The sequence below is a fragment of the Mus musculus genome, chromosome 7, assembly GCF_000001635.26.
Source record: "Mus musculus strain C57BL/6J chromosome 7, GRCm38.p6 C57BL/6J".
NCBI lineage: Eukaryota > Metazoa > Chordata > Mammalia > Rodentia > Muridae > Mus > Mus musculus.
In genome coordinates this window covers 60,384,777-60,407,438 of record NC_000073.6, presented here as the reverse complement: position 1 = coordinate 60,407,438, position 22,662 = coordinate 60,384,777, and the positions used below count along the sequence as shown (strand labels likewise).

General features: G+C 37.2%; 1 protein-coding gene and 1 long non-coding RNA gene across 2 annotated transcripts in view; both read left to right on the top strand.

The window, feature by feature from the left end:
• The window catches only part of Snhg14 (small nucleolar RNA host gene 14), a 1,177,441-nt gene that overhangs the window by 42,739 nt on the left and 1,112,040 nt on the right, over positions 1–22,662 (top strand). Inside the window, exon 3 of the long non-coding RNA NR_146211.1 lies at positions 5,536–5,762. This is a non-coding gene — a long non-coding RNA (small nucleolar RNA host gene 14). The remainder of the gene's footprint in view (positions 1–5,535; positions 5,763–22,662) is intronic.
• Positions 1–22,662, top strand: part of Snrpn (small nuclear ribonucleoprotein N) — a 467,683-nt gene that overhangs the window by 42,739 nt on the left and 402,282 nt on the right. Inside the window, exon 3 of the mRNA NM_001349690.1 lies at positions 5,536–5,762. The gene's annotated coding sequence lies outside the window, so the exon portion shown is untranslated. The remainder of the gene's footprint in view (positions 1–5,535; positions 5,763–22,662) is intronic.

Here is a 22,662-nt window from a genome sequence, read left to right as displayed (position 1 = left end):
AGAGAGAGAGAGAGAGAGAGAGAGAGAGAGGAGAGAGAGAGAGAGAGAAAGAGAAAGAAAGAGAGAGAGAGGAGAGAGAGAGAGGAGCAAGAGAGAGAGAGAGAGAAAGAGAGAGACCCTTAGGAATAGGCAGTAATTGTATAAACTTAGACTAATGATTGACAGTAGTACTTATCTGCAGTCCACGTCCGTATGTCCTGTAACAGGTCGAACAACTCACAATTCACGGAATTTTTTTCCTTATGTTGTTTTATTTATTACACAACATTTACAGTAATGCATTCTATTAATTAATTATATAGCCTAATCACCATTCACCTCCCGGTCTGCCCTCCAACCCCTCCCCATCTTCCTTTACTCCCCTGTCTCAAATAGGATGTCACCATCCCCTCACCCCACCCCACCCGACCAAACCTCAGCATAAAACTATTTTTTTTTATAATTTAGCATTACTACAATTCATAACATGTACTTAAATTCTCATTGTAAAAGTTTAGTTGGGTGCGGGAAGGGGGGTTGGAGACAGGGAATGGAGGGGAGTTATAGGATATTGAGGAGTCGCAGGGTGGACTAGAGGGGAATAAAATCTGGAGTGTAAAAAATAGATAAATAAAAGAAAAAAGTAAGCTAACAATTGTCTATAAATTGCTGGAATTGGCTAATGACTTGAGTAATAACAAAGGTTTTTGAACCATTCTTTCTTCTATCCAAAAAGTTGGAATAGGTTTAAGTTTCTAAACCCAGAAGATCTGAGAGATTGTCCTGTCTTAAAAAACAAAAACAAAACCAAAAACCAAAAACCAAAAACCAAAAACCAAAAACCAAAACAAAACAAAACAAAACAAAACAAAACAAAACAAAACAAAGCAAAACAAAACACTGAGAGACTGGACCACCATTGTGAGGCAAACAGGATGTAAAGGAAAAGGACAATTTTGTCTAATAGTTACCAGTACCACAATACCGGTGGCATCCTCTTTGGAAATGTTCATAGAACTGCTGCAAGGAACTGGAATTGTTGACAATTAAAGAGTCTTATTTTTGGATGTTTTATTTTGGCTTTTTTTTTTCATTAGACACTTTACTGTAATACTTAACAGATCTCTGGTATTTCCAAAGAGTTTTGAGGGCCACCAATTAAGTATACCTCATTTCAAACAAACTTTGCTTGTTTTAGTTTTTTGGTTGAGATTAAATCTTGAAAGCATCTACAGAAGTTGAAATAAAGCTTTTCCCAATTAGTAAATTACTTATGTAACTGTTATAACTGAAAGCATAGTTCTAAGAACACTAACAAATTTAGTCTTTTATAAGGTACCTGACCAATAAGTGTCTTGACTTAATTCTATTTACCAGTTTATTCTTTGGACTTTAAAAAATTAGAATTTTACAGCTTTCACATTATTAAGTTTTAAACTTAAATTATGATTTGGAGATTGAAAATCAAAAATAAAATATTAAACCCTAAGTAGGGTCCACACGGTGTGTAGAATATTTATTTTATTGATTTTTTTATAGTACACATTTACAGGTTATCACAGATTTTTTTGTATAAATCAGTTTCTTCAAATAGCTGTAACTTAAACAAAGTTAGCAAAGGCAACGTGTTACACATACATCTTGAAGTCAGTTTGCACTAGCCTGACTAGAACTTATAACAATTTATCAAACATGTCCATTTATCCAACTTATGATATTCCTTCTCTAAAATTTTACAAGTTTCTCTTCCACCAAGTCGTTTCCTTTCATCTGCACCTAACAATGTTTTATTTTCCTTTTATAAATGATATTCAAAGATATTCTCTTGTTCTTACCCTCTCCTTCAGCTCTTTTTGTGTTTGTGGAATATGGAATGGGTATCCTATAATTTCTGGCTAAGATCCACTTCTCAGTGAGTATACACTATGCATATTCTTTTGCATCCAGGTGACCTCTGTTAGTATGAAATTTTCAAGTTCCATCTATCTGCCTGAAAAATTCATGATGTCTTTTTTTAAATAGCTTAGAGTATTCTATTATGTAAATTAACCGTATTTTGCGTAACTATTCTTCAGGTGAGGGGACTCTGGTTTGTTTCTAGTTTGTGGAAATTATGAATGAAAGAACTATTAGTATATTGGAGCAAGTATTATTGTGCTACAGTGCAGCATCTTTTGTGTATATGCTCAGGGGGATTATAGTTAGATCGTCTGGTAGAACTATATCCATTTCTTTTAAAGAAACCACCAGATTGTTATCCACAGTGGTTGTAGATATGAGTAATCAACCAAGGACATCAAGCTCTCTCCTTCAAGGAAATATGAAGGAAATTTAAAAAAAAGGAGTCAGATAAACATAAAATCCTGTAGCATTACAGACAGGACACCATCAGTACTTAGCCAATTTAAATTAAATAATAATTTCTACTGGACAATACACAGGCTGTATTCAGGAAACATGTTAAAAAATACTTGAAAGCTGTGGAATTGTGCCTCTTGTATATAAATACTATCCAGATATTCACCATTTTTTGATGGTGTTACACCAATAGCAAAATTCAATATTTATTGACTGAATAGATGGACATGTTGTTTTTAGGTAAGTCATGCCTCTGTAAATGTAACACTGCTATTTTACATATTCTTGATGATAGTCACTTCTGGCATGATTTGAAAATACATCACTCCATTTTCTGAGATGTCTTTCTACGGGCTATGATTTCTCTGTTTCTTTCTTAATGGCTGTTCTTTTTTCTTTTTTCTTTCTTTTTTTTTTTTGTCATTGTGTTACTATGTTTATTAGTGATTAGAAATGGGATAACATGGGGAAAATTGTGGCTCAAGGAATATTATGAATATACCAGTTGCAATGTCTTGTCTTTCTAGGGTCATTTCAGCATAGTAGATGCAGGAATCTATCACCTGCATGATAGTTTTCATCCACCAATCTGCTAGCCACCGGAAAATATTTCTCTAACAAGCTGTCTCCTTTTATTTATGAATAACTTTACCTGTTGGTATATATATCATTTTTTTCTTTGTGTTCTTCTAAGCATCAGGGCTTGATCAAATTTGAATGACAAGCAAATTAAAGGATAGTCTCATGTATGTAAAGTGAGTTTGAGTGGACTCTGGCAGCTCAGATGGAAAGTACTGCGTCTTTTGGGAACTTTTGTAAATTTCCTTAACTCAACTGGACCAAGGAACCAGATTATTGTATAAAGCTATTTATTGTATATAACAAGAAGGCAGGATTATGGTATATAAAAGGGTATGCATGCTCATATACTCTAAGAATATCTCTGTATTGCAGCATATCCCAACTGCATACATCTAATGAGATGAAACCTGTGGCCAATTGTTTCTATGCACACTGTCAACATCCCCATGGATGTTGCAATACCACCTAGCCTTACATGGGAAAAGAATTATAAATACAGTGGATCAGTTTAATGGATTATTTTACATTGCCATGGCCAGAAACAACAAGAATCATACTTGTATAATTTAATAATCTCACACAGAATTTCTATTTACTTCTTGTTGTTTTTGTGGTAAGATAAACATGAGTGCTCATACATACATATATTAACATGGCTTTTAAGGGTATAAGACCCTAACAGCTGTCATCCTATACTCAATTTATTAATTCTATAATTTTTTAAATTTCTGATTTAAATGCAGTATATTATTTTGGATACACCAACTGTGAATTAAAACATAAACAAACTCTTAATTCTACCACTTTGAGAGGCTAACAGTCTTCAGTGAGCCACCAGCCCTCAACAGAACTGAATTACTGATGGGAATATCATTCAGGTCATAAAACTCAACAAGTATACAGCACCACCTGTTAAAAAAAAAGAACATGTAATCTTTCAAAGTGTTTCAAAGCTCTGGAAAAGGCTCTAAATATATTAACTGTGTTTTGTTTGTTTGGTTTGGTTTGTACTGTTTTGTTTTATTTTGTTTTGTTTTTGTTTTTCTGCATATTTAGTTCTGGCTGCTCCTGATAAATATATCAACCGAGCTACAGGTGATGTGTTGAAAAATCTCATCCTGGGAAAAGATACAGAGCACAGAATGTAGTTACTGGCTCATTAATAAAAATGTTTCCATTGCCTTAATCTTGTGTTTCAGTAGACTTCTCTTGTAGACACCTCACTACACCTCCGAATCCTATAAAACTATATTTCGCTAGCCCTATGCTTGACAGATTTTTATATTTATATGATTTAACCAGGGATTGTACCTAGGTCTTCGTGTGCAGAGTGGCTAATATATGAACTGAGCCCTCCCTATAGCCTCATTTTATTTTTCTTACATTTTTTAATATATGTATTAAGTCATAAATTTCTGTTCTTATCAGTTGTTTGACTAGTTTTGTTATCAAAGCCATCTAAAATTGTCTGGAAAATAATTTAACATGCATGGTTATTATAATAGTCTGCATTAATTATTAAAATATTTTCCAGTTTTGTTGAGTATAACTTTTTGTAGAAGGATCTGATTGTGTTTTGGGTTTTCTCAGGATCTGTTGTCATGTCTCCCATTTCCTTTCTGATTTTGTTAATTAGGATGCTATCCCTGTGCCCTCTAGTGACTCTGGCTAGGGATTTATCTATCTTGTTGATTTTCTCAAAGAACCAGCTGCTGGTTTGGTTAATTCTTTGAGAAAATTCAAATAAACAAAGGTAAAATGATATTAAAGGAATGGAGTAACAATAAGGGGGCCTGGTGGCTACTCTAGCAGTTCAGACAGGACTGTGTGCACCAGGGACATTGGGACACAGGTGAAGCTTTAGTGATTTGGGGATTTCTGATTTCTGATATAAACTGTGAATTAGGTGAAGTTTGGGGATAAGTTAGTGATCTTGATAAGCATATGAAATTATTTCTTAAGTTATTAAATTTTTTTTTAGTTCTTAGCTGCCTGAACTACCTGTATTTCATGGAGAGAGCATCAGTGCCGTGGCTGTTATGAGTAGTTACCTGTTGTACATGTTTTTAAAAAAGTAACTTTAATCTCTTTTTTGATTGTTTGTTTAGGTTTTTTGTTGTTGTTGTTGTTGTTGCTTTGTTTTGTTTTTGTTTTTGTTTTTTTACAGTTCAGTCATTTTCCCCTTTTTGGTTCATCCTCTGACAGTTCCGGATCCCATCCCTACTCCTGTTTCTCCAAGAAGATACCCCATCATATCCTGGCAGGACTTGCCACCTCCTGGAGCCTCAATGTTTGATGCCTCTTCACTCACTGAGGCCAGACCAGACAGTTCCCTGTCTAAAAAGGAGACACCTTAGATAAAATGCCAAACACTGGGGAGGGGAGACTTGTAGACTCCACTTCCAGTAGAAAGATAATGCCTCAAGTGGAGGGATGGGGTTGCCATTCCACAGTCAAAAACTCTGACCCAGAATTGTTCCTATCTAAAAGAACTGCAGGGGCAAACATGGAAAAAAGACTGAGAGAAAGGAGGTCCAGTGACCAGCATAATTTGGGATACATCTCAAGGGGCTCCAAGACCTGACACTATTACTAATGCTGTTGTGTTGCTTACAGATAGGAGCAGTCCTCTGAGAGGCACAACAAGCAGCTGACCAAGACAGAAGCAGAAACTTTCACTCATCCAATGGAGAGAAGCTTGTTAACCCTGTGGTTGAATTAGTGAAAGGCTGGAGAATTTGTGGAGGAAGGTGATTTCACTGAAAAACTTGTAATCTCAACTAACCTGGACACCTGCAATCTCTCAGATTCTGAACCACCATCCAAGCAGCATGCACTAGCAGGTATGAGGCCCCTGACACATAAACAGCAGGGACCATAACCTTATATCTGGTGTTCTGTGTCATAGAGAAAAAAATTCATGTGCTCATATCTAAAGGTAAGAATATTACTTAATGAGCAATATATCCAGCCTACATATTTTGATATTATACCAAAAAATACCAAGTGTATATAATCCAACATCCATACTTATAAACAATTTGTAGAGCCCTACAATTTCTCACAACTCCAGCTATAAAGCTCTCCTAAGAGTTGCTTCTTAAATTTAAATATTATTTTTCTGAATACTGGATTTAAATTTTGAAAAATGGGAAAAAAATCTGTGATGTTTTTCTGTAAGTTCTACACATATAGTGGAACAAGATAAACACAAGGAGCACATATTCAGGATCACACACATAAAGCAAGCTTCTGCCAAAGATTCCACATAGACATACAGTAATTCTACTTTCCAGAGCGTGACAAATGTCTGTTAAGGAGAAGTGATTTGTATGAACAGGTTCCTTTATGCGCAGGTTTATCTGCATCATTACATTGTGTTTTTCATACATATTACTCATGAATTACAATATTTTGAAAGTAGGTATTTCATATCATAAATATTGTACACCTTACTACCTACAAATAAAGCCTGTTAAGAGTAGTGATTATATCACTTACCCTCTCCATTATCTTCCATTACTTTCTAATCCATGTAACTGTAAAACAGCCACACTCTCATGTCTCTTACTTCCTTTCCTTCATCTTTGTATTTTTCTTCACCAATATAGATTAATATAGTAAATATATATATATAGTGAGTATATTAATATAATAATATATAGTAATATATAATATAGTATACATAAATAATACTATGTAGTACTATAAAGTAACAAATACTTAATATAGTAATACAGTAAAATAATACCTCCATTTCACTCTATTTTTTACCTAAACTATCCAGCGAATAAGAGGTTAATGTAGAGAAAATTGGCTGCACATTATTACTGCAATATTTCTTGAAACAAATAAGTAATACTGAACAGCCATCTTGGCCATGTGTGTATTGCCTACTATATCACAGTGGGCACATACTCTGCATGAACTTGCCAATCTCTAACCTGCTAATGTTACTTCTGGATATTGAAATTTTCTCTAAAGCACCCACAGTTTTCAGGGCAGTTCTTAATTCAAAAGGCAGGCTGCAATTTTTCAAGCAGGAATACCAGGCCAAACTCTGTAAAAGAAAACAGCCTGCAGGGTAAATTCCCTCATAATCCCTTAGGACTCCTATATCCTGTAGATAGAGGACTCAGCCCAGCCTTAGTTGCATTGTTCACTACCTACTGTATAGAATATGCCACTAGTGATATAACAAGAAAGCTCAATAAGCAATTCCACATGGAGAATAGATTCACATTGTGCTTTTTCTCATTCAAAATGTCTGACATAGAATACATGAAATTTACTGGGAGTGTGGGATTATCATAAAAACTCTGCATCACAGTGAAAAGGTCAGCATAGGAACTTTGGAAATGTCATGAAACACTCACCCCTCTGGAAGGGAGAGGCTAATTAGCATTTCTGAGACCACAGGGTGGGAACAGACCTGCCAGTGGGGACACAATCCACAGGCTGACCCTTGCTCACTTTCAGACAAGGGAAGTCCTTGTCACCTCATTCCTTAAGACCAACCAGTTTAAAAAGTGCACTATTCTGCACGGTGTGCCTAGTTGCTGATGCTCTGTTCTGTCCCTGGAAACCATATAAAAAACTTGCTGAAAGGGTGCTGGGGGTTGATGCCTTTCCTTCAGGTCTGGGATGACCCCAGTGCACTGGAACAATAAATTCCTCTTGCTTTTTGCATTAATCCTGGCTCCAAGTGGTTCACTAGGGAGTTCCCAGTGAGCTAAGGCTCCCTGGAGTCTTACAACAGTCCGCACATATTGGGTACTTTCCCTTACCTGAAACATCTCCTGATATGGGATAGTGTTTGTTCATATTTCAGTAGGATTCAGTAATGTTCAAGGCCAAGGAAGCTTGGAAAAATATTGGGGCTCCATGAACCCTGTTTTATATTACATAAACCATGTATAATTACTGGTTTGGGGAAACCACTTTCAGGGGAACTGCCTGCAATTTGAGCAGATACCTCTAAGTCTCCTTTATGGCAGATTTCATAAGTTGTAACTCATTTTACAATGGGTTGTTTGATGTTGACATCTATTAAATCGTGCATTCATGAGTAATAGCAACAAAAGCATTGGTGCAAAAAGACAGACACTGAGTAATTCAGATTCTTTCAGAATAAGTCTCTCTCTTTGTCAGATAGTCACTTAATCCTGTAAAGTGCAAACCTAATGGGAATGTAAAAAATATATTTCACCCATGTTATTATCAGTATAAATTTCTTCTATACCACTGCCTATTGACCTGCAGTCTTAGGATTCTTATTGGCTCAATTAAACACCATGACGAAAAACAACTTGGAAAGAAAATCATGTATTCCATTATTCAGTTCATATTTAATCCTACTGATAAGTGAAGGGAGGAACTTGAAAGCAGAAACTGATGCAGAGAACAGTGGTGGATGTTGCCTACTGACTCATTCCTCATAGCCTGACCATCGTGATTTCTTGAACCATCCAGTGTCACTTGTTATGGAGTGGTGATGATCACAGTAAGTAGGACACTTCCACATTAACCATAATCAAAATACTCTACAGATTTGTTTACAGGCCAATGCTATGGATACACTAAGGCTCTTTTCCAGACATACCATTAAGCTGACAAAAAGCAAAAAAGCACACCTCTCATTTCTATTCTTAGTAAATTTCATTCTTATATATATACCAATCAAAGTATCTTTATTTAATATGTAATACCTAGAGTCTAGGATTTTCATCACAGTGCAATTTTGAAATAAAGTTGATGCAGAGAAAATACTGTGAGTTGTATCCATTTTAGTATTTTTAAGATTTATCCTGAGGCAGTTGATGATCTATATCTTTATTTAAGACATTGCTGTTGATACTTAAGTTATGGCAAGTGTTGTATTTCTTATATATTAACCTAACATATGTCCTGTTTTTTTTTTAAGATTTTTCTTATTGTGTTATATGACATACCTCATCTTTACCTTACATATTTCTTTCATCTTTGGGAGTTTAGTATTTCTCTAGAAATACCTGATAGTATAGAAATCTGTGAGTCTAAGAAAGTGGCACCAATAAACACAAAGGACCTATTTGTAATGCCTCTCTGGGTCTTCATGGCAAATGCTGTTTGCTGTGCCTTACAGTCCCTCTGGAAAAAAAAGAACAACATAGAATTTAGTTGTGTTTATATGAAAATTGACTGACTAAATAAGCACACTTTTTGTATGTCAAAAGTATATGTGAAATATAATGTTTTGAGAGGGTACCTTTGGTGAGTCCAGGAATGTGCACCCCTGAGAAATTAGGCCTTGCAGCATATCTGGTATGAAAGGGATTTATTGGGGAGGATTGAGGAGTAAGAATATGAGCAAGGGATAGATGCAGAGAAGTGCACATGTAGATAAGCAGATAAAAAGGAGCAGTTCAGGGAGGGCAGATAAAAAGGGGAGTAGAGAAAGATCATATGCCAGGAACAGAGAGAGAAACAGGAGAATATAGAGAGATCTAGGATGGTGGGGGGCCCTTTTGCTACACATACCTAGCACAGCTGGCACACCTGGCACTCCTGGCACACCTAGTAGGTGCTCAGGAAGCTAATGATGTAGGCGTCTGCTATGTCCCTGAGAACAAGGCAGGGAAATAGGCTCTATGCTAACTATATGAGCATACCAAGCCTGTGCTTCCATTAGTTGAGTCTTTTCATATGAATTTCAATAAATGTGATTTTTTTATTTTAAGTGAATTTATTTTAGTATTCTCTTTCAAATGAATAATTCATGATTTTACCAAGTATTTTAACTTCAGGTTTATATATATATGTATGTATATATATATATATATGTCAATTGATTTGGACATTATAGGTTATTTAAAATGTTATTAACTACACCGTTTTAAAAACATTTCTGCAACTCCACTTATAATATCTCTGCCTAAATATGAGGAGAAAGGAGGTTTTAGTGAACATAAGGAAACATTTTGCTTAATATGCAAGTAATGTTTATGGATTCTTTCATTTCATAGTTTTCTATTGTGAAACATTTTGAAAAATATGTTCAAAGCTGAAATGCAAATTACCTGCAGTCTGTTTCTGTACTCATACACTTGTCACATTTACATTTCTCTTTTTCCTAAATGCTACAGGCATTGTCTGGAGAATTTTGATGCTTTTCATAGCACTAGTTCCATTTATATATTTTCTTGTGTATGTGTTCTTACTTTAAAATTTTGGTCTCTTACATAATTGTATATTTTACAAAGTTGTTTTAAATAACAGCCACATTACTTACATCCATCTTGGCTGATGTCACATTAGGATAAAAAAGGTCCTATGCTTGGCATCCCACTTTACTAAGGTTAAAGCATCCATGCCATATCTTTCACCACCGCTATGAAGATGATCATATGGTACAAGCCAACTTAGGCAACACTGTAAATCTTAGAGTCTGCAGAAGTGGCAAGAGATTGCCAGAAGACCACCAGTACTTTTTTTGGTGCATTTCTTTTTACTAAGTGACAACAAATTATGATCAATGAAGTATTTAGGAGAACCAATGCCAAAGTGTTGTCAATGAGAACCAACATATGAAAAGCTCAATAAAGATGAGCAAAGAGTGGCAAGGTGAACCACTGATACACCATAATTCACTGTCTATTATTTTATACTTATACGCTTTCCAAATCTCACATGTACTCTCAAGTGTCTAGCAAAACATCAAATGCTCTTTATTCAGGCAGTGTCCAGAAAAGCTACTAAATACTTTTTACAATTATATCTTCTTTTTTTATTATATATTTTCTTTATTTACATTTCAAGTGTTATCCCCTTTCCTAGTTTCCCCTCTAAAACTCCCAATCCACTGCCCCCCTTCCACTGCTCACCAACCTACCCATTCCTATTTCCTGGCCCCGGCATTCCCCTATACTGGGGCAGATAACCTTCACTGGACCAAGAGACTCTCTTTCTGTTGATAACCTATTAGGCTATCCTCTGCTATATATGCAACTAGAGTCATGAGTCCCACCACATGTTTCCCTTGATTGGTGGTTTAGTCCCAGGGAGCTCTGGAGGTACTTGTTAGTTCATAATGTAGTTCCTCCTGGGGGGGGGGACTGCAAACCCCTTCAGCGATTTGGGTACTTTTCTAGCTCCTTCATTGAGGACCCTGTGCTCCATCCAATGGTTGTCTGTGAGCATCCACTTCTGAATTTGTCAGGCACTGGCAGAGCCTATCAGGAGACAGCCATTTCTGGCTCCTGTCAGCAAGCACTTGTTGGCATCCACAATAGTGCCTGGATTTGGTGGTTGTTTATGGGATAGATCCCCAGGTGGGGCAGTTTCTGGATGTTCATTCCTTCAGTCTCTGATTTGAACTTTGCCTCTGTAACTCCTTCCATGGGTATTTTGTTCCCCCTTCTAAGAAGGATCAAATATCCAGTTTGGTATTCCTTCTTCTTGAGTTACATTTGTTTTTCAAATAGTATCTTCTTTTTTATATAATATAAAAATGAGAAGATTAGACAGGTCTTCTTAGCTTAAAGGAATCTGTCTCAAAGATATATGTTCAATGATTTGCCTATGGTTATCATCAAGCTTCTACAGATTTTTTAAAGATTTTATTTTATTTTAATGTATATATTACACTCCATATTCAATTCCCTGACCCATCCACCCTCTCACCGTTCCACATCTCACACCTCCTTCCCTTCCCTCCTCACCTGGTCGCCACATGGATGACCCCACCCTGACCCCACCTGACCTCTAAACACTGTGGGGCCTCGAGTCACTTTAGGGTTAGGGACATCATTTCTGAATGAACATAGACCAGGAAGTCCTCTACTGTATTGTGTTCGGGGCATCATATCAGCTGGTATATGGTGCTGTTTGGTGGGCCAGTGTTTGAGAGATCGGGGAGGTCCAGATTAATTGAGACTGCTGGTCCTCTACAGGATCATCCTTCTCCTCAGCTTCTTTCAGCTTTCCCCAATTCAACAATAGGGGTCAGCTGCTTCTGTCCATTGGTAGGGAGCAAATATCTGCATCTGACTCTTTCAGGTGCTTGTTGGATCTTTCATAGGGCAGTCTTGTTAGGTCCCTTTTTGTTAGATTTCCATAGTCTTAATAAAAGTGTCAGGCCTTGGGACCTCTGCTCGACTTGGATCCCACTTTAGCCCTGTTGATGGACATTCTTTTCTCGGGGTGCTCTCCATTTCCATTACTGTAATTCTTTCAGACAGAAACAATTATGGGTCAGAGGTGTGACTGTGGGATGGCAACACTATCCCTCACTTCATGTTCTCCTATCTTTCTGCTGGATGTGGTCTCTATACGTTCCCTCTCCCTACTGTAGGGCATTTCATCTAAAGTCCTTCCCTTTGAGTCCTGGGAGTCTCTCACCTTGCAGGTCTCTAGTCCATTTGGAGGGATCCCCCCAACCTCCTATTTCCTGAGGTTGCCTGTTTACATTCTTTCTGCTTGGCCCTCAGGGCTTCAGTTCTTTTCCCTCACCCAATACCAGATCATTTTTACCTCACCACCCCTCCCCCACTCCTTCCATCCAGTACACTTTCCCTCCCAGTACACTTTCCTTCCCTCCCTCTCTACTTGTGATTGCTTTCTTCTCTCTCCAGTGGGACTGAGGCATCCTGTCTTGGGCACTTCAGCTTGTTGAGATGAGTTCTGTGTATCTTGGGTATTCTGTACTGTTTTGTTTGTTACATTTTTTGCTAATATCCACTTATTAAATAAATACCAAAATCTTTTATAGATGTCTTTGATATATATGGTCTACAAATTCCTAAGTATATTCAATCTAGCTTAAACTAACTTTAATATATATATATATATATATATATATATCAAACCTTATTGTATTTATTACTAAATTTGTGATTAAAAGTTTCTTTTGATGTAAAGGTATCAATGTTTTATTTTTTTTAATTTAATTTTGTTTTTTGTCTGCCTCCAAGTCGCCCATTCCCACATTGCTTCTTCCCCTCCTCCTCCTTCTCCTCTGTGCAGGTAAGGTCCTCAACTGGGGTATCTCCTGCAACCATGGCACTTCAAATCTCTGCAAGGATAGGTTCTTCTTCTCCCATAGAGTCCCGGCAAGAAATCCCAGCTAGTAATACATAACTCACATACAAAGAACTGCTTTTGGGATAAACCCTGTTCCAGTTGTCCAGGACCCACATGAATGCTAAGCTACATACATATCTGCTACATAGAAGCAGGGAGGCCTAGATCCAGCCCATGTGTGTACTTTGGTTAGTGGTTCAGCCTCTGAGAGCCCCAGTTGATTTGACTTAGTCTACTGTGGAGTCTCTATTCATTTCAGAGGCCACAATCATTCCTTCTATTCTTCCAAAAGAGCCCGCAAGCTCCATTCACTCCTTGGCTGTGGGTTTCTATATTTGTCTGATTCAGCTACTGGGGAGAGGTCTCAGAAAACAACATGATCCCGACTGCAAGCCTAACAGAGTATCATTAGTAGTGTTAGGGATTGGTGCTTACCCATGGCTTTGGTCTCAAGTTGGGCTAGTTGTTGTTTGGCAATCCCCTTAGTTTCTTCTCCATCCCCTGTCCTTACATTTCTTGTAAAGAGGATAAATTTTGGGTTGAAAGTTCTGTGGGTCCTTTGGTGTCTCTATTACTTCAATGAGGTTCCTGCCTGGCTACAGGAGGTGGCATCTTCAGGTTCCATATCCTCAAAGTTATTAGTCACATGTAAGGTGACCTGCAATGATTCCTGGGCACTTCTATTATCCCAGGTCTCTAGCTTGTCCTCTAGATGCCACCCCACCCCCCTACATCTCCTTACTTCCATCAGTTGCAGATTTCCTTTCATTGTCATGGCCACCTCGTCATCTTACTGTCCTTCTGCTTTTCCTATTGATATATATATATATATATATATATATATATATATATATATATATATATATATATATATACATTTACTTAATTTTGACTCTGTAGAAGACTGAAAGATGTACCAAACTATGAGCATTACACTATTATAAATTGATCAAATACTATGAACAGAGCAATAATCATAGATACTTTCAAGGGTATTGTGTTTGTCTACCCACAGGTTTCTGGCTGTAATAGCAATAAGAGTTAAGTGTTAAGTGTAGAAAACTATTGAGTACATCCATGAAATTCATGTAACAATTTTATCATTTGGCATTTTTTAGCAGTACAGTCTCTTTAATCACTGGGATTCAAAGCCTAGTGTGATTGATTTCTTTCCTCCTCTGGTGGCATAGAACTGCTTCCAGTGCCATGAAAGATATCCATTAGGGATCAAAATTACAGGTCAATTCTATATTGATTTCCCACTCTTCTATAACTTAAGAATGTAGTGTGTTCAGCTAAAGGGCAGTTTAACCAAGAACGTTAACAATAGCATTGCAATGAATAGGATCTCCCTAGAAAACAAGCCAATACAAAGAGGTAACACATTTCTGGTATTAGATTTTATATTTGTTAGCCTGTAGTGTCCAGTAAAGAAATGGTTATTCTGTTATCAGTTAACCCTATTGTTTAAATATTGGTATGTGTATATACATATTAAGAACACTTTTAGAGTAGTCACTTTCCATATGACTTATTCAAAATGCCTCCAGTACTATTTATCCTTTTCTATGTTCCTTCTTTTATTCTGCTCTTCTATTGCCCTCACTGATTAATCCTCGATGTATCATAATTTTCCTTTAGTCCTTTATACCACTCACTGGTTATAAAGCATTCTCTTTCTTTATATGCATTTCCATACACCTTTACTAGTTTCCTAATGTATATAGTTATTCCAAATACAACACACATATCTGAAAAAATAATATCAGCTTTACCTCTGAATCATGTTCTTCTGTGACAAAATTTCAATAACTTTAAGGGAATAATAGTTGAGGTGTTTTGAGGTGCACACATATCTGTAATTTATGTCCTCATCTTCCCAAGTACCTGAGATTATAGTCCTCCTGCATTACCAGGGACACTGATATTCTAGCTTTCAAAATTGTATGAAATCATCATGGAATAATGAATGGTGGGATTTTTAGAAACTTTAAATTTAAGGAATAACAGGAAAAATCATAGAACCTCTTCTCTTGCTAAGGCGTGTAGCCAAGAGATAAACAAACTTGTCAAGTGTATACGATGTCATAGTTTAATACCTAAAAGCAAGAACTAAAAATTAAAAACTCCTGCAAGTGTTATGAATGTTCTGATAATTTTTGTTTTACACACATTCATTCACAAACAGGTAAATGTAATGTGTTTATTGAATGACGGTCATGGAATACATAGGCGAGCTTTACCTTAAAAATAATAAACAAATTTGTAACAAAACTATCCAGTGCTTTCCAATTCTTTTAGTTATTAATTAGCAAAATAGAAAATTCGGTCTGGGCATCCAAATCTAAACTCGAAAACCTACACGTGTGTGAAAATATAGTTCAGTGGTAGAACATTTGCTTATCTTAAAAAAAAACAAAAACAAAAACAAAAACAAAAAGAGCCATCTTTCTATCTGTAACAGTCTGCAGTTCATGTTTCTTTTTCTTCATATGCTTCAATTTGTATTCTATATTATTATGCAAAATGTACAACTGTTATAAGATCTAACCGCGAAACAGTATTTGTTAAAAGGTGAGGTGTGTGTTAACTTCGTTTTATATTTTAAGAAATTGTAAAGTCCTAAATAGACATTAAAATACCAAAGTAAGTTTTATTAGAAAATACAGTATTATACTTTGTGCATAATAATTTTTACCATCGATGATTTCATTGCTTCTGCATAAATTACTTCACAAAGGAGTGATACGTGGGGTAATCACAAAGAAAATTTCGGTCCCTGTAGTTTTGCCATTTTTCCTCTACAGCTTCTCGCTGTCTGATGGAGACATTCCTTAAGGCGATGTTGCCTTCGTTTTTACACATCTTTTAAATTATATGCTTCCTAGAGAATACCAACTGTTGAAAACCCACTTTCAAACTGCTTCGTTTCCACCCCCACCCCCCAGCCCCCTCCCACCGCCGCCGCCGCCGCCGCAGTCGCTGCGGTCGCTGTGGCCGCTTTAGTCTCCTCTCCGCAAGACCAGCCACAGCAGGAAATGCGTCAAAAACCTGCGCAGTGGATGCGACGAGCCTGCGGAGGAAAGACAGGCTTGATAACGCAGAGTAGGGAAAGGCTCGGGGTGAAGCAGGAGAGTCGGTGGGTCCGTGGGAGAGCAACTTCATAGATGCAGAGGGGACTGAGATGCAGGGGGAAAGGGAGGTTTGCGGAGAGGAAACCTAGGAGAGGGACAACATTTGAAATGTAAATAAACCAATAAAAACTTTAAAAAAAAAAGAAGCCCAGGGGACCAAATATTCTCTTCTTTGAGGGTTTCTCCGAGCCACAAACAGAGATGCACTGTCAGACTGACTTAACTTCCTGTTGTCACAGGGGCACTGTGTGATTCCGGATTCATCTTCAGTTTTCAAGTTTTGATAAAATCCGAAATCGATTAGCTAATGAATTCGCAATCATACGGGTTTTAGGAGTCTCGGCATTTTCTACTGAGCTGCTTTTCTGTAGCTGTAGCTTTATAAATGAGCCCTAAGTATTTGCTTTTTTAAAGGAATATACTCCAGCATTAGCCTTAAATCAGATCAGCGGGGACGGGATATGGCTCAATCTGCTGTTTATTTTTAAAGTTAAAATATTTACATTGAATTTTCAGGAGGTTTGAAGGCTTAAAAATAAAACGTTCAGTGTGATTTTCTTAAATACAGTGTGAATGTCCTACAGACGTTTTGCTTTTCGTTCTAACATCCAGTAATTTTCTACCAATATAATCTCTAAACAGGAATGATACATACATCCATATATGCATATATGTATGTATATATGTGTGTCTGCGTGTGTGTGTGTGTGTATGCTTATATATGATATTTGCTTCAGTCACACAATACATTTTCAAGTGTCATGCCACGTAATGCATCTTCAAGTGTTTATGCCACAGAAGGGTGTGTGTGTGTTAATTATTTAGTACTCTTTTTAAAACTGGCTACAGTGAAGCTGATGATTATGACAGGAAAAGAAACTTCAACATAGTCTTATGGTTGGGACATTAAGGTTATATCAGATTACATCAGATATTCTTGATTTATTTATAGCTAAGAAGTGTGTGAAGGATCATTGGATAGAAAATTGTTATGCACTAAGAGAGACTCTGGCTGAAGTAGGATCAAAGTAATAAGACTTCATTTGGAAAATGGTGCAGGAGAAGAAACACACTCAGTTGTGCATGGTTGTAATTTCTCCCTCCCTTAAAATGATTCTAGTTTAAATACACTTTTATGTAAAAGTGTACAGATATTCAGAAATAAGGTTCTAGATCATAAAGAAAATTGTATTAAAGAAAGACAATTCTCACATGATGAAGTTTTGTTTTTTATTGAAAATAGATTAATCATTCAATATATTCTAATTACAGTTTCCCCTCCCTCACCCCTCACAGTTTCTCCCCATCTCTCCTCCCTCTGCATACACCCCTTTCAGTCTCTTGTTAGAAAAGGAAAGGCTTCTCAGAGATAATAACAAAATGTGACAAATTTTGGAAACAATGCCTCCATAGCCAAATGGAACCTAGAAGTCAAAATTCTTTGGAGAGTCTTTCCTAGAAACTACAAAATGTGTTTGGCTTAGTTGGAGGGTAATGAGGGTGTTCAGAAAAGGAAAGTATCACACTGAGCTTAAATAAGTGGCTAGATTTGAGAATCAATGCTACTGGGGACCAGGGAAAACAACTATGTCCCAATCCTCATAACTTATGTCCTCATGTTAACTATGTTAATCCTCTTAACATAGGCTGACAGTAATGTCACCCTATTTGTATGCCATAACTTATCTTCATATTTTGTATGAATCATAACACTGCTTCTGAACAAGATTTAGAATTTCCTACCATGTGTGTGTGAAAATTTTTCATTACGTTGATTTTTATATTGCTGTCTGTCTTCTATGTTATTTCTTTACCCTATCAAGAATAGAGTCCTAAGCCAGGCTGTAGTGGTGCACACCTTTAATCCCAGCACTTGGGAGGCAGAGGCAGTTGGATTTCTGGGTTCAAGGCCAGTCTGGTCTACAAAGTGAGTTCCAGGACAACCAGGGCTATACAGAGAAACCCTGTCTTGAAATAAACCAAAAAAAAAAAAAAAAAAAGAGTCCTAGAGCCAAGACTTTTATGATATGGTTCATATGACAGGTTTCCATGGTTTTGTGTCACTGTCATATGGTAATAAATTTTCTTAACATATCTAAGTCGAAATATTACATTTCTCTAGCCTTTTTTATTATTTTCATATATGGATATCCTTCTATATTGTCCAGAAACATCTGTTTGTATCAGGGCATTCAATCCTTTTCTCCTGAGCCTGAACGTTAAAATTAGTAACTAGAATGGCTGTTTAAAAATTGACTTGTCACTAGACCAATGACTCAGCAGTTAAGAGATATAACTGTTTTTCCAGAGGAGCCAGGTTCAATTTTCTGCACCCACATTTCAACTCACAAGCATCTGTCTTTAGTCCCAGGAGATGTGAGACACTCTTTTCTGGCCTCCATAGGCACTGGAGACACGCCACACAGACACATTAAAGGGTAATGCCAATATACAAATACATAATATTTTAAAAATCTAAAAATACAAAGTCTTTCATTGCAATTGGCCTATTATTAAGGGAAATTGAGTCTATGCCACAAAATAATGATTTAAAAAGTTTTATCATTCTACAAATTCTGATCATTCTCTGTACAATAGAACAAAATCAAAGATGGAATCTTCTCTCTTAGCTTCCTGTGCACCTGGAAAGGTGGTGAGGTGGAAATTTCAGAACTAAAATACAACAACAACAACAACAAATAGCTTTAGCTTTTTAAAATGATAAGATAAAAAGGACAAATCCCAGGTCATCATCAGACTCCTCAGATTCTTTTAACATTCTTTCCTCTTTCTTCTAGTCAGCTGGGTTATCCCTGCTGGAGGGGCTTGGACCACCTGCTGGTGCATTTCCCTGTGCTGTGGAAAGATCACACCTCTTCATCACACTTCTAGATGGGGCTCCATATGTTTACAATGAGCAGAGATACTACAAACAAGCCAGGCCAGTAAGGCTTAATATTGAAATCAGATAATTTAATGAGACTATTAATCAATTCTCTTATTGCTTGTCACATCATAGTACATAGTGCAGTTCACAAGCAAAATAGATGAAGGCTATATACTTCAGGCTACTGATGCAATGCTAATCGCTGGATAAAATGATTGTCTTATGACAAAACAACTTTATTTCCACTGTAATCACTGAGCACCTGTGTGGCTTCATAAGAAGGGTGTTAGGACCTTCTCCAGCTTCCTCTTCATAGCTCTTCTCTAGGGTGTCCCTATATCATTCTCCCCCATGTAAGGGCTCCATAAAAAATCGCCCCCTACTTAGTTGTATGCTGCAAATGGCCCATCTCCTTTCTCTGCTGTATAGTAATCTCACTCCCTTCAATATGTCCTTCCTTTGAGCTGGTCACATCATGGGCTGATACTGTACAATCTGAAGATAAACTGGCCTAAAACATGGGACAGCTGCCCAGCCATGGCCCTTGCTCACTCATTGGTATTGCCTTCCCTGTAGTATTCCAACTAATACTTTCTTCTTGGGTTGATTATTCTGAATGTCCCATTTCTTGATTGTAATTTCTTCCAGTTTATTGATTGTAAATAATAAAAAGGGAATGTGATTAAAAAGAATGAGTAGCTAAAATCATGCAAATTAAAGCTATGAAAGACAAGGAAAGGATTACTGATGGTATTATTGTAATTAATTGTAAATAAATTGACAATTCACAAGGAGAATATGTGAATTTTTTTATGACAACAGGTGTGAACGCCATATTTTTTGGTGTGGTTCCTTTTGTCATCACCTATGTGCGTGCCTACATTAAAAAAAAAACCTACTAAATTATAGACAAATTTGGATTTCAGAGAATTAGAATGTTGGATGGGGGAAGGGAAAGAGAAGCTAGAAGAATATCCTGTATAAGAAAAGAATGTTTATAAAATAGGAAATAGAACACCTTCCTAAGCCTAAGGGAAATTGATCATAAAAAAGAATATACTTACAGAGCTCAGACTTTTTTTTTTCTTGTTTTTTTTTTTCTTTTGCCTGCAAGTGTCTGTAAAAAAGATCCTAAGAAAAAACATCCATTCTCTCTCGTTCTGAAAGAAAACAATTCTGGTTAAAGTTTAGGTTTCCTTGTAACCTCAAAAGCAGTTTTCAGAATTCCATGGCTCATTGTGTTTTAGGAAATCAGTGACTGCCTTGTGCACACCGCCATCTACCGTCCAAAAATTGAACATGCCTGAGAAAAACTCATTTAAAAGTCCTTGGGTGTTGTTGTTGTTGTTGTTTTATTTGTTTACATTTCAAATGTTGTCCCCCTTCTCGGTTTCCCCTCCACAAACCCCTTATCCCGTCCCCCATCCCCCTGACTCTATGGAGATGCCCCTCCCCCAAACACCTACCCACTCCCACCTCTCCAACCTAGCATTCCCCTATGCTCCCCTCTTATTGATGCTAGATAAGGCAGTCCTCTGTAACATCTTAGGCTGGAGCCATGGGGTCCATCTATGTGTATTCTTTGGTTGGTGGTTTAGTACCTGGGAGCTCTAGGGAGTCTGGTTAATTTATATTGTTGTTCTTCCTAAGGAAATGCAATCCTCTTCAACTCCTTCAGTCCTAACTCTTTCCTTAGAGTCCCCATATTCAGTCTGGTTGTTGGCTGAGAGCATTTGCATCTATATTTGTCAGGCTCTGGCAGAGCCTCTGGGGGACAGCTATACTAGGCTTCAGTCAACAAGTGCTTCTTGGCATCAACTGTAGTACTGGGTATGGTATTTGCTGATGGAATGGATCCCTAGGTGGGGCAGTTTCTAGATGGCCTTTCCTTCCTTCTCTGTTTCACTCATTCTCTGCATTTTCTTTAGACAGGAACAATTCTGGGTTAAAATTTTTGAGATAGGTAGGTGACCACATCCCTAGAGAACTTTATGATTTGCATTTCCTTGATGACTTAATGTGAAAAACATTTCTTTGAGTGCTTCTTGGCCATTTGAGATTCCTCTGTTTACAATTATCTGTTTAGTTATGTATTCCACTTATTAATTGGGCTATTTGGTTATCTATAGTCTACTTTTTTGGTTTTTTTTTTATATATATTTTGGATACTAGACCTCTATCAGATATAAGGTTAGTGAAGATTTTCCCAATCTGTAGGCTGTTGTTTAATCATGGGCTCCAGAGGGAGGGAGGGAGGTACCTGGGTGTGAAATGCAAGGGGGAGGGGGAAAGGGGGACAGGATTAGGTATAGGGGCAGATAGGAGAGAGGTTTAAAGACATGGAGGAATGAATGGAAATATGCAGATGCCAAGGGTAGGGGAGGGGGTGAAACACTAAGAAGTCCCAGAGACCTGGGATGGAGGAAGCTCCCAGGACTCAGTGGGGGTTGCCAAACCAAAATGCCCAACACTGTGGATATGGATCCTAAAGAGACCACCTCCAGTAGTCAGACAGGACCCCCAGTGGCAGGATGGACATACCAACCGACATGCACAACTTTTGACGCAAAATTGATCCTGTCTAAAAGAAGTGCAAGGACAAAAACAGAGCAGAGATTGATGGAATAGCTGACCAGTGACCTGCCCAACTTGGGTTCTATCCCATGGGTAGGCACCAATCCCTGAAACTATTACTGATGTCATGATGTTCCTGTAAAAAGGATCCTAGTGTGGCTGTCCTCTGAGAGGCTCTAGCAGCTGCTGGTTGAGACAGAAGCAGATGTTTGCAGCCAATCATTGGACTAAGGTCAAGGACCCTTGTGGAAGAGTTAAGGGAAGGATTGAAAGAACTGAAGTGGATGCAACCCCATAGGAAGATAATATTGTTATTTTTATGTTTCCACAAACATGAATCAATAAGTGTATATAAGCATGAGCATATATACATTTCATACATTACTGTGCCATTTATTCAGTTGTACTTGTTTTGTGATAGTTATTCTTAACTGATTGTATGTGGTATACTACCATAAATATTTTTGTCATTAGCTGTTCTATGATTCACAAGCCTAGAAGAATTTCTTAAGTCAAGCTTACATACATTTTGGCTGTTTGATATATATTAGATGGAGTGGTCTGTTTATTTAGTGAAATCACCATATGGTGTTCAGGCCCTTGATATGCTACTGACATCAGTTTCACTAGCCTCCTTCAGAGCGAGAAAGGAATATTTTTCAGTGTTGTTTCCAATTTGCTAAAAGGTGAATATTCTTGGGGATGGTACGGAGAACCTAACACCCTATAGAAAGAATGTGTACTGTATTAGGACATAATGAGAAATAAAGGAGTGTGGCATGATGAGAAATAGAGCAGTGACCCTCTCCTGTTTTACTTTCTGTGTTTGAGTCAGTTTAAACAAGCTCCAGGAAGTTCACCACAGGTCTCATATACTGATCAGTCTTTTAGCAAGCAGCCCAAAGCAAAAATCTTTACTAATTTTTTCTTCTTCTCAATATTTATCTTTGGTCTTTATTTTTTCTAAATATTAGATTGGTTAGATATTTTCTCTTTGAAGTATGGAGTATGTGGATTGTAAAAAACTGTAATTTCTATGGAATTATTTTTGTCCTTTCTCTTCAATACTAAAGATTTGCATTTATTCTT